This window comes from Callionymus lyra, chromosome 2 (assembly GCF_982586985.1).
Source record: "Callionymus lyra chromosome 2, fCalLyr1.hap1.1, whole genome shotgun sequence".
Taxonomy (NCBI): Eukaryota; Metazoa; Chordata; class Actinopteri; order Syngnathiformes; family Callionymidae; genus Callionymus; species Callionymus lyra.
In genome coordinates, this window is record NC_141819.1 from 5,816,818 (window position 1) to 5,832,957 (window position 16,140).

Here is a 16,140-nt window from a genome sequence, read left to right on the forward strand (position 1 = left end):
TTAGTAGAGCAGGATCTCTACAGATTGTATAAGTTAAAAATAATTGCAGTCGGGTTAAACCTAATACATCATTTCCAACAAAGATGAACCAAAAGTAATAAAATAAATCTGAACCTACATTGCTTTCCGTTTACATGTTGCAACCAAGGCTCCAAAAATGCTCTTTTCAGAGGCAGATGTCGGCGTCCCTCACTATAACTTCTTCTGCTGGGGCCCCTTTGTCCAGCACATAATCCAGCTTTAAACACATCACACAATTATTTTGACAATAAAACTTCAAGTGGTTCATTCATCTCCAGCCAATGGGGGGTGAGGAATCAGTAACAGCGCATCAATCCTGGGTCAAGACTGAATAGCTTAAAGAGGCAGTGCGTGATACAAATCACGCTCTTGACTCTCTGGTCCTTACACTCCTGACACGCTTGTCACTCTTGGGGTCCCATCCTCTCCTCTCTTCGACCCCGTTCTTGACTCCTGCCCCTTCCCTTCCTGCAACTTGGTGAGAGAAGCTTCCCAGCTTGACCATAGCTTCTCAAGACACAAGCAAGCTGCAACCCAATCTCCTGCAGCCAGCCAAGCAAGCCTGAACCAAGCAACCAAAATGCTCTTCCAGAAAAGACTTGTGACCCCTTGCACCGAGTAAAGATACATCTCTGGACAGTTACGCCAACTCGGTCAAGGGAGATATTTGCCAGCCTGCAACAAAGGACCAGGACCGGACCCAATTTTTCATATGTTTGTATAATCAATTTAAGAGCCTCTTACTCAGTAAAGAACATTAATCACAACAACACGAAGTGACTTCAGTAAATGAGATTGATTCAAAGTAGTGTTTCATAGTTAATTAATAACTCCAATGAATGAATCATTATCGATATAAATGTAATAGTTTCCACTTTCAGATCTATTCATGGTCAGGCTCTTCCTTACATCACTGATCTGATCCAGCCTTACACCCCAGCTCGGGCTCTGAGGTCTGTGGATCAGAATCTACTGATGGTTTCTGGCACACGGTCCAGGACCAGAGGAGAGAAATCCTTCCAGACTGTTGCTCCTAAGCTTTGAAACGATCTTCCTCTCTCTTTGCACTTGACGAGTCTTGAGTCTATTGACTTCTTTAAGAAACATCTAAAGATGTTTTTATTTGTTCAGGCTTTTCCTAGATTTTCTGGAACTCCTGTTGTGTTATCAGTTTTATCTTGATCTTTAAAGTATGTACTTTATTGAATATTGTTTTGATTGTTTAAGCGCTTTGTGACCCTGGTCTGGAAAAGCGCTATATAAATAAATATTACTTACTTACTTACTTACTTACTTTGGACTAAGACTCAAAGGTGGTGCTTCTTTTCTTCAGGTCATGTTTACCTAGAGGCAATTTTAAAGTTAAATCTACCAGAAATGAGTTGTTCTGAAAATAAAAGTTTGTCTAAGGCAGGGGTCGCAACCTTTACCACTCAAAGAGCCATTTTGACCCGTTTCACAAATTAAAGAAAACAATGGGAGCCACAAAACTCTTTTGAAATTTAAAATGAAATAACACTGCATATACATTTTTTTTTGCTTTGTGCTATGTATAAACAAACTATTATGGGTTAAATTTATGAAATCAATGAACGACTGAAGAGAAATTGAAATAAAAATTCTGCATGCAACAAAACGTTTTTTACTCCGAAAAAGACGTTGTGTTGAAGGTTAAGTAAAATACTATTTAAGTCCTCCTTGTAGTAATGAAAAAACAAAACGCCAAACTTCAATTATCCACTGGCAGAGAACCAAAAATGCCGTCCTCTCTCTCTGTGCCGTCATCCTTCTACTGGCGCCGTGCCGTCAGCTGCCAACCTGAATAATAAAATGTCTATTTCACTGGAATATTTGCCAAATTATAGGAAATTAAATCATTTATCATACTCGGTCAATGTTATTTCTGCTCCTGAACCGCAGCGCATAGCGTCTCCACATCAGGGCTGTATGACCTTTATCTTCACACAGGATTGTAGGCTCTCATCTGTGAGGCGTGTGCGATGTTTGTTTTTAATAAAGTTCATGTTGGAGAACACCTGCTCACATACAAATGTGGACCCAAAGATCGACAGGACTCCAAGTGCATACTTTTTCATGTCCACATAAAAGTCGGGGATAGTTTTCCAAGTTTCGAACACAAGTTTGTCTGGTTTGGGGAGGTTTTCAATATCACACCATTTGTGATTCTGAGCAAGAACGGCCTTCTGGCGTGAAACATCTTCAAGGTCCGCTGTCAGGCGCTTTAACTTGGACACCCACATGTCTTTGTTGGCTATGTCAGCCAGTTCCATTTCAAGATCAGGTGGACTCACACCTGGAAAGGCTGTCATATTCAACAGGGATGGATCGAGGCTGAGGGGAGTGACAGGGAAGGATAATGTGTTTTTTCCTCTGAACTCACTGAATCATTTCCCAAACGATGTTTGCATTGCAATGACTGCAGATTGTAAATACTCTAAATTCACAATGTGAGCTTTTTTGAACTCACTCAAACTGGGGAAGTGTGACAGTGTACCTTTCTGTAAATCTCTGGCAAGCACTGTCAACTTGCGCTCGAAAGCCAAAACCTCCTCCAACATGCACAGGGCTGTGTGTCCTTTCCCATGAAGAGCTGTGTTTAGCGTGTTCAGGTGCGCTGTCATGTCTACCATGAAGTGTAGCTTTTCCAGCCACTCTGGCTGTTCCAACACAGGATATGTGAGCCCTTTGCTGCCCAGAAATGTTTTCACCTCTTCCAGACACGCGGCAAAGCGTTTCAGCTCCTCGCCTCTAGACAGCCACCGGACTTTGTTGTGCAACAGGAGATCAGAATATGTGCTTTCCAGCTCGTCCAGCAACGAACGAAACTGACGGTGATTTAAACCTTTCGCCATTATTTTATTGACAATCTGAATGACAACATTCATTACGTCTGTGCATTCCGGAGGAAATGTTTGAGCACACAGTGCCTCTTGGTGCAGGACGCAGTGAAAAGTCAGCAACTTTCTGTCCAGCAACTTCTGCAGTAAAGCCACAAAGCCCTTGTGCGCTCCTGTCATACTCTGTGCCCCGTCTGTAGCCACTGACACCAGGTGGGCGGTGTTTATTCCTTTGGCTCTTAAACAATTCAAGACAGCCTCACAGACGTCCTCCCCCCGTGTTTGGCCTTTTAGTGGTATCAACTCAATCATTTCTTCCTGTGGCCCAGCAGAGTTTACATACCGGCAGAACAGCGCTATTTGTTCAATATCACCTTTGTCTTTGGATTCATCACAGGCAATTGAGTAGGCAACAGCTGAATTGATGTCTTTAATGTACTGTCTGGTGATGTCTTCTGCCATTTGTATGGTTCTGTCTTTGACAGTTTTTGCAGAGAGGGGCATATCCTTGATTTTCTGTACAATTTCACTTTTGTTTTTAAAGTATGTGAATAGATGTTCTGAAATCTTAATGAAAGATTATTTTAAATATCTCCATCTGCAAACGGCTTCCCCTGCCTTACTATTTCCTGAGCTGCAACAAAACGAGCATATGTACTTATATTTGCAGACTTCATCCACTTCTTGAAGTGATTTTTGCTCAAATCACCTTCCGTGTCAGTTCAGAAACAGCTTTTTTTTCTCTCATTTCCATCCGGATATTTTTGAGCAAATGCTGCGTGTTTATTTTGGAAATTGGCGACATTTGCCTTTTTGTTGTTAGCGAGTTTCTCATTGCATATTAAGCACACAGGTAAACCAGTCTCGTCAGCAGTGAAAGCAAATGCATCTGCCCACGCAGCATTGAACGTTCTGTTTTCTTCAGACACTTTTCTTTTCTTTGAATTCTCTATAGTAAGCCTACCTGGGGTGGAAAAGTTAAAGTAACCAGACACTGGAGGGTGTCGCACATTGGAGGTTGTGACGTGTATCAAGAGCGACAAAAATATGTTAACACATTTTATAAGATCGCCATAATAATCTTAATAGAATTTCATTTTGAAAATGAAATCAGTAATACATTTGAATTAAATACTCATTCATTATTTTCAACTGCTGAGCCGCATCAGAGTGATCAAAGAGCCGCATGCTGCTCTGGAGCCGCGGGTTGCCGACCCCTGGTCTAAGGGCTATAATCTACTACAGAAGATTGGACAGAGATGTTTGGCCATGACTTCACTGTATCTGTTGTTTGATATCATTGATATAAGACAGATATTATTAAACATGACACCTATTTTCAGCATTTTCCAGTACAGGCAGATGGAACCAGCTGTGGAATTTTCATGATTATGGTAGAATGTTGCAATTTCCTCATTAAATGTTTTCTATTCAATAACCAAATGACTGTTCATCAAATCCGTAGTATGCCTTCTGCATCTGTACCAAGAGTGAATTTATTTTCACTGGAGTAAGTTGTCTATACTGAAGTTACAGCTAACTCAACTAATGTCACGACCATCTATATAACCATTTTTTTTATTAAAAAGAATGATATTCCATCCATCAGGAGGGGGTCGTGCTGAAGGCTCATGGAAAGATTTTCCATTGAGGGGTAAGAAAATTTCAATACAAGAAATTGATCACACATATAACAAAATATTGTATGAAAATAACAGTATTAGTACCGTAGTAGTACCAGAAATGTTGTCTCCCATGTATTACAAAATGTAGTAACAACTATCAAGGCCTACATGGAGAGCGACATAATCAGGTAACAGGGATTGTGTACAGTAGTATATAATGATATATATAAGTATATAGGATACAATAAACTATTTATTTACGTTTTGTTTTCCACACGCTTGTTTAATTCAACTCTTAAAAACAGTCTTCTCTGAGGCTATAATCTCAGTGATCCAAAAGGAAGGAAAAGACAAATAAATTATGGAAATTATAGACCGATATCTGCACTAAATGTAGATTATTAAATATATACATCCATTATTTAAAAAAAAGATGGAAAAATAATGTCAACTCTGTTTAAAACGGGCCAAACTGTCTTCATCTCAGGACGTGTAGCCCGAGATAATATTAGACGAACAATCCAAATAGTCAACTCTACACAAAACAAAATTCATTTGGAATGGAAAAAAGCCGAGAATAAAATACACAACAATCAAATTACCCAAAGAAAAAGGTGTGATGGGGCTTCCCAATCTCAAGGACTACTTTTACGCAGCACAACTGAGAAGATCAGTTGGTTTGATGAAACCTATGATGAAAATGGAAGGATATCGAATCAAAAAGAAATGACATCCCGGTCCGATAACTTCTAGTAACAGTAAAATCATAAGAAAGTTATACAATATTCTTGATCCTATCACTCTACACACTTTACAAGAGTGGTTTGAAATAATCCAACGAGAAAAGCAGGAAAAATAAGTAAAAAACCTAAACTGGGAAAACAAAGGAATAACAGCAATTTGAACAATAACTAAAAAGGGTTTAATGAGTTTCCAGGAGCTAAAACACGATCTGGACTAGTTAAAGATGATTTCTTTCCATACTTGCAAATAAGAGACTACTATGTAAAGCAGATACAAAGCACGAGGACCCAGGAGGACTGCTTGAATGGATCTACAATACATACAGAGGAACACAATTCAGAGATATTAGCGCCATATATAAATGTTTGAGAACAACTCACTCTTTGTCAACTCTTTATTACTCCCAGAATGAAAAGTAAATTTGACGAATCAGGTGATACATGTTGGAGGATGTGTGGAGAGAAGGGTGTCCATCATGATCACATTTTTTGGCAATGTATAACAATAACTATATTCTGGGAGAATGTAAATAGAACAATTGGAACCATTCTTGGCTATTCTGTGCCAAACAACTTTAAAAAACGATGTACCTGGGAAATATAAACGATGTTTTATGTCATGTAATGTGTATCTAATGTGAATAATGTTGGTTGCATGTAAAAAAGTTACGAGAAACTGGTTCAAAGCAGAAGCTCCTGATTTGCATCAATGGATGAACATTATGAGGGAAATACGACTCATGGAGCAATTGACCTTGAAACTCAGACTGAAAGAAACTCTGTGGACCCGGCGATTGAAAAAAAAATGGACTTCATTTGACACTATCACTCCTAAATGACTTTTGGATTTGAATGATGGACATTTGAAACCTGTATGTTTTATTTTGTCTAGTTTATTTATTTGTGTGTTTGTTTGTTTTTATATTTGTTTTATGTGTTTGGAGATTTAAATTATGTAAAGTGTGGAGAAACTTAATAAAAAGGAAAGTATTAAAAGAATAAAAGTAAGAAAACTGACCCTTGAGGTACACCACAGGAGACACTGGCTGTAGAACTTGAGGTGTATCCCATGGCGACCGCAAAGGTTCTGTTTAATAGGGAGGAAGAAAACCAGCTCAGTGCAGTTTCTCTGATGCCAACCCAAGAGTTAAGACGATCTATTAAAATATTGTGGTCAACAGTGTCGAAGTTTGCAGTAAAATCTAAAATAATGAAAATCACGCTTTCCTCTTTATCAGCAGCTAAAAACAAGTCATTAGTGACTTTTAAAAGTTCAGTCTCTGTACTGTGACCGGATCTTAAACCTGATTGAAATCTTTCAAATAAATTACATGAAGACATAAAATATTAAATTTGGAGGGACACCAACTTTTCTAAGACTTTGGCTGAAAACAGGAGTTTAGAAATTGATCTTAAATGAGTAAAAACTGGTCCAGGCTGGGTTTCTTCAAACGAGGTTGGACCACAGCATGTTTAAAAGAACTGAGGAAAAGAGAGCTGAATAAAATGTGTAAAACTGTGTTAAAAACATCCTTTAAAAATTTTCCTGGGAATGACATCAAGAGCACATGAGGTGGTTTTCATCTTGGATAAAGTCTTTGACAAAACCAGGAGGTTCAGGATTAAAGCTGCTAAAAAAAAGCAGGAGTAAAATGCTCTGTGAAGGAGGATGTTGAGTGAGGGTTAAAAACATGTGAGCGAGTGAGTCGGAGGAGTTCGGGGGATGGAGTAACCAGGTCCATTGTTAATAGAACAGCTTTATGGTCCGACACTCAGATATCCTTCAGTGAAACTTTGGATGGGTTGAGGCCAGTGTGTATAAAACCATGTGTGTTGGTTTATCAATAATCTGTGATAAATTAAAAGAGTCGATTGTGTCAATAAAATGGATGAGTCCTGAGTCTTGAGCAGGTTCTGACTCTGACCTTGAAGCGCCGAAGAGTCGACGGTGTTTGACGTGTCCATGACTAGCATGTAGCCGGGAGTCGTGATGTCCAAATAAAACAGTTTCAAGTAAGAACCAATTAAAACTGCAATATAAAAAGGTGGATATAAAACTTGTAAAAGCCAGTAAAATCAATGTTGACACTGAAGTGCTGATATGCATATGTGTGTAATGGATACAAGTGTGTTTGCATGTGAGTGTGAAGCTGACATTGTGCTTATAGTTGTGTTAATCTGGGCTGGAGTTTTGCTCCTCGAGTATAAGGTTTTTATAATTGTGTATGACTTTTGATTTTAGTGTTCATGCAATCCAAAAAACTGTAACATAGTTACTATGGGTGCAACGCCCTTTACAAGTGTGACCAGCAGACTTCAGCTTTCCTGACTCCAAAAGTTGCCTTGTTAGTGGAAAGTGAGGCCTTTTACAGACGAGGCCTACTGCCCCCTGCTGTGTGGAGCTCATCTTTTTTTTCTCATTGTACTAGTTGCAATGACAATAAATGAGTAAACGGAAAGAATAATTTGTAGAACCATAGTTACGAAGATAAAGGGGTTCATGTTGTTTTTGGACAAAGAAACTAGAGATCATCAAAAATTATGTATTTTTATACTTTTAATTCCCTGCAGGAGAGAAATGAAAGCACATACAATCAATAAAATCTTGTCAATGAACCAGAACACAAGGCTTGGTAACAGTCTAACAAGAAAGACCGGTTTCATGAGTCACATACTTTTATTTCAGTCTAACCCTTTATACCAGCGTCAGAAGGAGTTGATCAGTGTCTTGTTCCATCAGTTCTGGTCAGAAGAAGCTGAATTCTGCTCCAACATGGACCTGAGACCACAGAGAAGAAAGCTGCAGACAGGTCAGTGACTCTCTGACTCTCACACAAGTCAGCAGTTGATGAAATGAAATGAATCACAACGAGACGATCCATGTTGATGTTTTTAAACAACTGCAGCTCAATCTACAAATGATGATGCAGAAAATCTGAATCTCACCACAATCAAACAACTGTGTGTGTGTGTGTGTTTGTATACTGTACGTGTGAGTATTTTTTTATGTTTGTACATGTGAGTATTTCTTTTGTATCTACATTTGTGTCTGTGCTTTAATGTGTGTGTGTGTGTGTGTGTGTGTGTGTGTGTGTGTGTGTGTGTGTGTGTGTGTGTGTGTGTGTGTGTGTGTGTGTGTGTGTGTGTGTGTGTGTGTGTGTGTGTGTAGGGGAGTGTGTGTGTGTGTGTGTGTGCGCGCGCGCATGGGTTTGTGTGGGTGTTTGTGTGCGTGCATATTTGTTTAACTTCCTGATGAGGCAGTTGTGAAGAATCTAGTCTTTTTCCACCACTGTCACAACAAGACGATCCTTGTTGATGTTTTCACAAACAACTGCAGCTCAATCTACAAATGATGAGACAGAAAATCTGAATCTGAAGACATTCAAACACCTGACATCTGTGTGTGTGTGTCATCATGTGTGCTGTGTGTGTTACTGTACGTGTGAGTATTCTTTTGTGTTTGTACATGTGCGTATTTGCTTTGTATCTACATTTGTGTCTGTGCTTTAATGTGTGTGTGTTTGTGTGTGTGCGTGTGGGTGGGTGTGTTAGGGTGTGTGTGTGTGTGTGTGTGTGTGTGTGTGTGTGTGTGTGTGTGTGTGTGTGTGTGTGTGTGTGTGTGTGTGTGTGTGTTTGTGTGTGTGTGTGGGTGTGTGTGTGCTTGGATGTTTTTGTGCGCGTGCATATTTGTTTAACTTCCTGATGAGGCAGTTGTGAAGAATCAAGTCTTTTTCAACCACTATGACTAACTTGTCTATAAATATTCTTTATCACCAAATAATATACTATTATTGTGTGTCTGTGCTGTTGTAGTGACTGTGAGTGTGATCATGTGAGTGTGTATTGTTAATATAGACCAGAAGTACCGTATAGTCGGTCACAAAAAAAGTTTGCAGGTTTCCTATGTACATATTTACTGCTTAGATCCATGTTTATCAGAGAAACATTAATATAAATACTGATCAATGATAAACACATTTGTAGATACAGTACATGAGTGAATAATAAATTATTTAAAAACCTAAAAAAAATGTTTCTCATTCACTTGATTAATGATCTTTATTTGTTAAGACAACATGATGTATATTGAGTTGTTTTCCAGGCATTTCACGCAATTTTGAAAAAACAAGAAGCAATTATAAGTAAGAAAATGTTATTTGTAAAGCGCTGTTCTAGACCAGGGCCACAAAGCGCTTTGATAATAAAAAACAATAGCTAAAATATATACTTTAAAAGATCAAGACACGTAAGAAAAACACAGGAGTCCCAGAAAATCAGGGAAAAGCCCAAATAAGAATGTTTTAAGATGTTTCTTGAAGGAGTCAGTAGATCATCAAACACAGAGATCGTTCCAAAGCTTAGGAGCAACAGTCCGGAAGGATTTTCCTCTCCTGGTACGGTAGTATGTGCGCCGAACCACTGGAACCTTATCATCAGGAGAAATAACCTGAGTTTCAATTATGTCCACATATAGCTGCAAAGTGTTTTCACTCATTATTTGATTTCTAGCAAACAATTGACTAAGTTCAGCCTCTGGGGCTCAGTTGGATCAAAAGAGCAGTAGAGCTGGATGTCATCAGCGAAAATATGGTAAGAAACATCAGGAAATCTCTGAATGATTTCACCGAGGGGAATCAAGTATAGCAAAAATAATAAAGGACCCAAAACAGAACCTTGAGGGACTCCACACAACAGATGATTCAGACCTTGTTTGATTGGCAGATACACTGAAACTGCGCCCAGAAAGGTATGATGAGAACCACTGTAACACAGACCCAGACAGTCTTCATCCCTCAGTCTTCTCAGCAGGATCTGGTGATCTACTGTGTCAAAGGCTGAGGACAGATCCAAGAGAACCAGAACAGTGGATTTACCCGAGTCAGATGTCACTGGACACCTTCAATAAAGCTGTCTCCGTAGAGTGATGTTTACGGAAGCCAGACTGAAACTTCTCATGGATGTCGCTCTGATCCAGGAACAGCTGCTCAGACACCACCTTCTCCAAGATCTTGGACAAGAAAGGGAGCTTAGAAATAGGCCTGAAATTACTGAGGTCAGTCGGGTCTAAGCCTGGCTTTTTGAGTAAAGGCTCCACAATGGCATGTTTAAATGCATTGGGGAAACCCCCTGTGGAAAGGGGGAGCTTTACTATTTTGGTAACCCAGGGGCCAATTACATGAACAACTTTAATAAAGAGCCTACAAGGAAGGACGTCGGACGAGCAAAAGAAGGGGGTTTCATCTTGTTCACCGGTGCCATGCTACAACAGTACTGTTCAAAATACAAAAAAAAACAAGAAAACACACAATCAAGTGAAAATATACTATAAAAAATATAGGGGGGAACTAACAAAAAAGACAAGAATATCCAGCAGTGAAAATATTATTATCTGGATCAGTCCAGAACATTTCATCAACATCACACGCGATATCTTCATTAACAAGACCATGAGGGAAGAAGCCGTCCATGTCGAATCCATCCTTGAATATGGCGTTGATTAGGTTACAGGCCTCCTCTGTAGAAATCCTCAGAAAACATCTATATTTTTTCTTTTAATTCCCTGCAGGAGAGAAATGAAAGCACGTACAGTAAATAAAATCTTGACAATGAACCAGAACACAAGGCTTGGTAACAGTCTAACAAGAAAGACCAGTTTCATGAGTCACATACTTTTATTTCAGTCCAACGCTTTATACCAGCGTCAGAAGGAGTTGATCAGTGTCTTGTTTGGTTAGTTCTGGTCAGAAGACCAGTGACTAATTTGTCTATAAATATTCTTTATCAGCAAATAATATACCATTAACTCGTGTCTGTGCTGTTGTAGTAACTGTGAGTGTAATCGTGTGAGTGTTAATATAGACCAGAGGTGCCTTACAGTCGGTCGCGATCTACGAGAAGATAAGCAATCGGTGCAATAACCATGTGACATGCACATCAGCCAATCAGAGCTCTCTTCTCTTTCAGTGTGTGTGCAGCAAATTTAATAATTATCAAGAATAATAATGGCGTGAAACTTGACTTCCTGACAGGTTTGAAGGTGTTCTATGTACATATTTACTGCTCAGATCCATGTTTATCAGAGACACATTAATATCAATATTGATTGAAAATAAACACATGTTTGTAGATACATGAGTGGATAATAAATGATTCGTAAACTTAAAAATAAGTTTCTCATTCACTAAAATAATTATCTTTATTTATTAAGATGATCGATTTATATTGAGTTGTTTTCCAGGTATTTCACACAGTTAGGAAAAAACGATAAGGAATTATAAGATTGTTTTTATAATGTAACAAACACAGTGGGATCCTTCAAGTCTTCTCTACGAGAGTCACAGACGTTCTTGTGAAACAACATCACGTCAGTCAGTTATATCAAAGTGAAGCTGCAGAATGAAAGCAGCTAAAGCCGGTTTCCTTCATGTGATCACGTGATCGGAGCTATATCCTTAAAAACACACTTGTATAAATACACCATCACATAATAACTACATGCAAAGAAAACACTCTCATTTTAAAAACATAGTAAGAATAAGTGCATGTGTTGCGCACGTGAGCCACAAATTCTAATGAAGCTCAGAGACGATCAGACCATCATCATCATCATCATCATCATCATCTTCATTATCATCATCATCATCATCATCATCATCATCATCTTCATTATCATCATCTTCATTATCTGGATCATCATCATCATCATCATCTTCATTATCTGGATCATCATCATCATCATCATCATCATCATCATCATCATCACTACAGTGCTTTAAGTTACTGATTTACAACAAGCAAGGAGTGTAAGAGCCTGTAATGACACGTCTGTAGGGGGCGCACTGAAAAAGAACCGCCAAGAAAGGAGAAGACTGGAGCTCCAAGCAGCCTATTGTTCTCCTTCAATAATTGCAGGCAGGTGGAGCTGATGAGATGGTCTGGTCCCTCAGGTGAGTGCCGACAGGAGGGGTTGAAGAAAAGGGCTGGACTTTCTTTAGGAAGATTTGCTCTAATGGCTCAAAAACAAGGACCAGAAAGCCTGAGATCTCAGTGTGGAAAGAGATTTTACAGAGTAGAGAAGCTGCTAATGCTGGATAGTGGACGCCTCATTTCATAGTTCCATCTGCGTCTGTGGATAGAAGATACCTCAGTGTAGCACTTACTACAAATATTAATAGTGAGTTGTTGTGGGACTAGAAACTAGGTTCGTAGGAAGAGCAGTAAATTGGCTAAAATAATGATTGACAAGAGAAGACATCACAGACCAAAAGTTTAGTTTAGATTGCCGGCTTTATCTAATGAGAATGAAAATAGTAGTTAGAAAATGGATCCTTTAGACATTTACAGACATGACATACATACAACATAGGAACACAAACATTCGCATAAATGCAAAATGAATTCGAAGAACCTGAGTTTTACTCAGTTACCTTTTAGATTAAGAAACCTTTTTGAATCCTTCAGTCTCTAGTTAACTTAACCTTAGTTAGTTTCAGTAGTCTAGTTATTATTTCAGAGCTCTTTTGTATTCTAGTTTGAATTGTTATCCAGTAAGTTTGAAGTTATTTTGACATAACTAGTTTCTTTCAAGTATTACAACCATGAACCACAGGGCATCACAAAACCCACATGAGAAAATGCAGTTGCAATCAACATTTCAGTTCAAAACATTCAAGATATGCACCATAGTATGAAACATAAAATAATAAACTGTTCAAGTGTCTATTCAATCAGTTTTTAGTGCTAAACAGTCCGTTAGCAGGTAAAAGGGAAACCGTTACCCTTCCACACAACAGCGCGAAGCAGTCCACGCACTGTTCACGTAATCCAGAGGGGAAAATGCGGTTTAAACCGGAACAGTCTTACCGCGGTCCTGGAGAGTATTCCTCGGCAGGGAAAGGGGGGAAAAACTTAAACAACGGGAACGCGATGATTACTCTCCCAAAACACGAGAGTAAAGTGTCTCTTCCAACGTCAAAAACACACAGTTCAGTCGTAGCTCCTAGTTGGGTTAGCTCGCCATCCACTGTTCACGAGCACGCGCTGGGTGCTTGATCTTCAAAAGAAAAACTTTTCCTCCGCGAATTTCGTCAATGACTCAAAACTAAAACGGTAAACAAAACCACAGTCTATCGACATAGACAGAAAGGTAAATAAAACACTTGCAATAGGAAAATAAATCGTGTTTGCTCTTCTCTTAACGGTTTCTTCTCCGGAGTTCTACACGAGCGAGCGCACCTGCTCTCACTTCCTGGATTCGGTTCCGCATCACCAACTGTCAGCGCTGTGATTCGCTAATGGATATCAACCTCTTAACCAATGAAAAACAACAAAATACCACGCCATGAAATAATGTTTTAAATCGTATTTATCTATTTTAGATGTTTTAATGTCAGTAATGTAACTTATTTAAATGATGAATTTCGTTTATTTATTTATTCTAATGTATTAACTATTTATTAACCTAAGGCTAATTTCACCTGGGTTACATCTGCTTCATTTAACCCTGCCTGTAGAGGGCGCAGAACGTGTGAAGTAAAATCTGTTTTCCTCTAATGAAAACAAGACATTATGAAAGGATTGATTATAGTTTTTACACTATGAGGCGAGAACAACTTTTGATGTTGACAAGAATGTCATGAGTATGTTTGTGTGAAGGTGAAGACTCTGCTGAGACTCATGGTGAGGACAGAGACTCCTTTAAATACCCTCAGTGTGAGGAGCACGATGAACAGACCAGCATACAGAGGTGAGACAAGGACCTCCAAGATTGTCCTCCATGTCTTCATTCTCACTCATTCTACTTCTGTGTTCAAGATCAAAGCAGCAGCAAGAACCTGCTGGACCTGGACCAAGATCTGGACCAGAACCCTGCTGTGTGTCTCTGAAGAGTGATCATTCAATCCCTAGAGTGATTGACTTCAGAGGAAGTGAAGAGTCTCCAGGTGTGAGGTGAGAGTGAACAAGTGTGAGTCTACCAGGTTCATACACACATTAAACCAGAGAACTTTACTTCACTCACATCACCAGCAGGGGGAGATAAAGACACAATTAAAAAGCTCATGGGTTACGGAGCTATTTTTGTCTCACTTATATTTGTAACTGTTTAGAGGGTGATCTGCAAATATTCAATGGTTGCACGTGTGTTGTGATATCCACAAATGTAAAATTAATATTTGTCACTTTTATTTTGTATTGACAAAACATTTGTACTTGTAAATATATAATTTTAATGTACAAAACAAAAATACATTTGTAAAACTTCAAAAAATTATGTGTGTGAAAGTACGAAGTGATTTATATTTACCTGTTGCTGTTTTTTTTATAGTGTTTTTTTTAATTTTATTTTACTTATTTGTTTTTGTTCAGTGTTGAAACATTATTTATATATTTTTGCCATTAGCCAACAACGAGAGGCATCATTTTAATTAATAATTAACATTACAAAATAGGCTACCTCTTGTTTTTTTTAGTTTTATTTATCAATCAATATTCTCACATTATAGACACCAGGTAGTTTATTCTGAAGAATGTACTACCTTAGAATTGTTAAGATTTGTTAGAATACTGTATTATTAACTATTACAGAGTAGAAAGTTGTTGAGGCTTGTTACGTGTCTTTCTGGAATTCCAGATTTGCATTAAAGTCAGTTAAAAGTGTGGAGTTAAAAACACTCGACTCCAATTGTGCCACAACTTCACATAGCAGTGTCTTCTTTTTTGAGGCTGCAGACCCTAAACTTATGTGAGCACATAATACCTCCTGGACAACTGGGTGAGCAAACCGAGCGCACCTCCACAAACTGAACCAAAGCCTGGCTTGTATACATGCATTTATCTGAAGCTTTTCACAAGAGAATGATCACAAATAACGATCTCCTCAACAACACTGAACACAAATAAATAAGTGAATGGATGGCAAGTTTGCTGCTGTAGCAACAACACAATAAATAAATAACATTTATAAACATCAACACCGAGGCTCAATCCCTGAACTCCTGCTTTAAAGCTGTTGGTTCTAGTCATGATCCATTCAGGCTAGTGACGCCACTGGAGCATGAACTTGAACTAATATCAGGAGCTTCGTAAACACAGACATTTCTTTCACGCTTCGTCACTGCTACCGTAATGTTCTGTCATTACGCGCACTACAAATCTAGCGTAAAGAAAAACACCACAAATAAAGAAGGAAAAGAAAAACAAAAGATACAGACTAAACAACAAAAGCTCAGACTAAAGTTCAGTTGACATTTCTCTTCTTTCAAGGAAGTCAAATAAACTCAAAATTTAATAAATATGTCCAGCTTGTTCTTTCTAAAAAAAACATGTTCTTTCGTAAAAAGTCAATCCCTTGATCCATTTTTAGCACCTCCATGTCTTCATTCTCACTCATTCTACTTCTGTGTTCAAGATCAAAGCAGCAGCAAGAACCTGCTGGACCTGGACCAAGATCTGGACCAGAACCCTGCTGTGTGTCTCTGAAGAGTGATGATTCAATGGGGAGACCGATCAACTTCAGAGGAAGTGAAGAGTCTCCAGGTGTGAGGTGAGAGTGAACAAGTGTGAGTCTACCAGGTTCAAACTGACACATTAAACCAGAGAACTTCACTTCACTCGCATCACCAGCAGGGGGAGATAAAGACACAATTAAAAACCTCAAACGTTGCTTTCACAGTTGTAGTGCAGAGGTGGACATGTGCAGCAGTGTGAGGACATCTAGTGGTTCAGCTGGTGAATACCAGGATAGAAACAGATGAGATTTGATCAGAGTTGTCTTTCAATAATAAGACCAAGAATACTCATTTCTATAAAATTATATTTAAAATAAACATCTTAGCTTGACAAAATGTAAGTTCTAATGGAGATGAAAGTGGGTTTTAAAAGGAACCTTCTAGT

At 38.6% G+C, this 16,140-nt stretch overlaps 1 protein-coding gene across 3 annotated transcripts in view; it reads left to right on the forward strand.

The window, feature by feature from the left end:
* Nucleotides 1-16,140, forward strand: part of LOC148085156 (NLR family CARD domain-containing protein 3-like) — a 157,212-nt gene that overhangs the window by 100,870 nt on the left and 40,202 nt on the right. The window lies entirely within an intron of this gene.